Here is a 2,069-nt window from a genome sequence, read left to right as displayed (position 1 = left end):
TTTGTTTCTACAAATACATTCCTAGTATGATGACTAGAATGAGTTTTGGTCTCTTTTTCTGTGTAACTACTGTGGTATCTCAACTTGTCATTAACATCATCATGGAAGATCAGTTTGTTAATAAGATGTTGTTCATTCCACAAACATTAAATGGTCTAGCTTTTATTCTACTGTATCCAGTATCACTGGAGTTTACAGTAGCTCAGTCTCCAATACACATGAGAGGAGTGATGGTTGGATTGTGGTACACTTCATGGGGAGCTGGTAAACTCATCAGTATCATTACAAAGTTTCCATTTGATTGTGAGAGTCAATACATATGTACCAGTTTCTATTATTATATAACAAAGAGTGTACTAGTTCTTATCATACTGATAGTGTTTGTGATACTGGCTAAACGTTACAAGTATCGTGTGAGAGAGAATGAAGTTAATATTGTTCAGATAGTTGATGATCATTATCAGAGATACATGGAACAAGAGGAACAATATAACAGAGACATAGAGAGTGATGTGACACCTCCAGTAATTTGTATTATATCTTCTAACTAATAGAACATATGCAGTTGGTAAAACTATATGCATTAAGCTTTAATATCATATATATATTTTGCTTACAGTTGATACTTACAACTCAAGAATTTGTAATTCAAATACACTTTCGACATAGTACAAAAAAATCAATTTATCAATTTTTAATAAAAATATGAGATATTTCAAAGCCAATTTTTGAATAAAGATAAGAATAGTTGTAAACACAATGGTTAAGTTGATGGCCACATCAAGGATTATCAAACACCAGCATACTTTATATTTAAACACATTTATTATTACAGCTAGAAGGTCATGGTATATAAATGTAATAGAAAAAAATGTGATGCAGAATTACAGAAACATACCATGCTATCTTATGAAGAAAAAGAAACTGAAAGCCAATGATTTGACAATAAACATTATACCCAATTCCAATTTGCTGTTTGATATACTTATTTAATTGAATGTTTCATGAAAATTGTAATTATTATAACTTTGATTTAGGTATGATTATCATGAAATGGCCTTTTATAGTTTTGAAGTAAAAGTGACTTCAGTACATTTTTTCATAATTATTCAAACAAGAATTTGAAAGCAAAACAAAAGCAAAGCTTTGTTAACAATTATGTTTTCCATCCTGTAGCTCTATTTAGTTTAAAAATTAAAATAACAAAATTGTTTATAGTGGAAAATAACTTTCATTTTCACAAGAAAAACACTTCAAGAAGTTTGACAATGAAGGAATGGCAACATTTTATGTATATCTCTCTTTCAGCTACATTGGTTTTGATTTGGAATTATCTCATGTATAGTCAGTATTTCTTCTATTGTAATTTTACAGCTGAATCTTCCATTGATGCAGTTCCTTCCACTTTATACAGCTATGGGTATACTATTTTGATTTGTTTTGGTTATATGTCCTTTCCTTTATTTGGTCTGTTAGCTGATGTATGGATTGGAAGATACAAAGCTATACTGATTGGTATAGTATTGTGCTTTATAGCATGGATTATAGGGGGAATTGGATTCATGGCTCATGAATACTACAGTTACAACACAATACTGAAGGTTGCTTATAGTATAGTTTATATCCTTGAATACTCAGGATATGCTTGTTTCACTGCTAACATTATTCAGTATAACATTGATCAACTTGTTGGAGCTTCAGCTAATGAACTCAATTCTGTCATATACTGGCATACAGGTATTGAAAAAATTGCAATAATACTTACATACCTTTTGCAATGCACTTTCAATGGTACATTCCTTACCTTGGGAATTTTCATAGCGTCAGGTGTATCTGTATCTCTTGTACCGGTGTCTCATTCATTTTTCAAACACAAACTGGAGAACATATCACTGATCAAGAATCCCATTAAACTGATAGTTAGAGTATTGTGTTATGCCAGGAAGCACAAGTATCCTCAGAATCGTAGTGCTCTGACCTACTGGGAGGAAGAGGCTCCTTCAAGACTAGACCTGGGTAAGGATAAATATGGTGGACCATTCACAGAGGAAGAGGTAGAAGATGTGAAG

The sequence above is a fragment of the Amphimedon queenslandica genome, unplaced genomic scaffold, assembly GCF_000090795.2.
Source record: "Amphimedon queenslandica unplaced genomic scaffold, v1.1 AMPQUscaffold_13234, whole genome shotgun sequence".
In the NCBI taxonomy this organism is placed as follows: Eukaryota; Metazoa; Porifera; class Demospongiae; order Haplosclerida; family Niphatidae; genus Amphimedon; species Amphimedon queenslandica.
The sequence above is the reverse complement of the archived record's forward strand: the minus strand, read 5'-3'. Positions refer to the sequence as shown.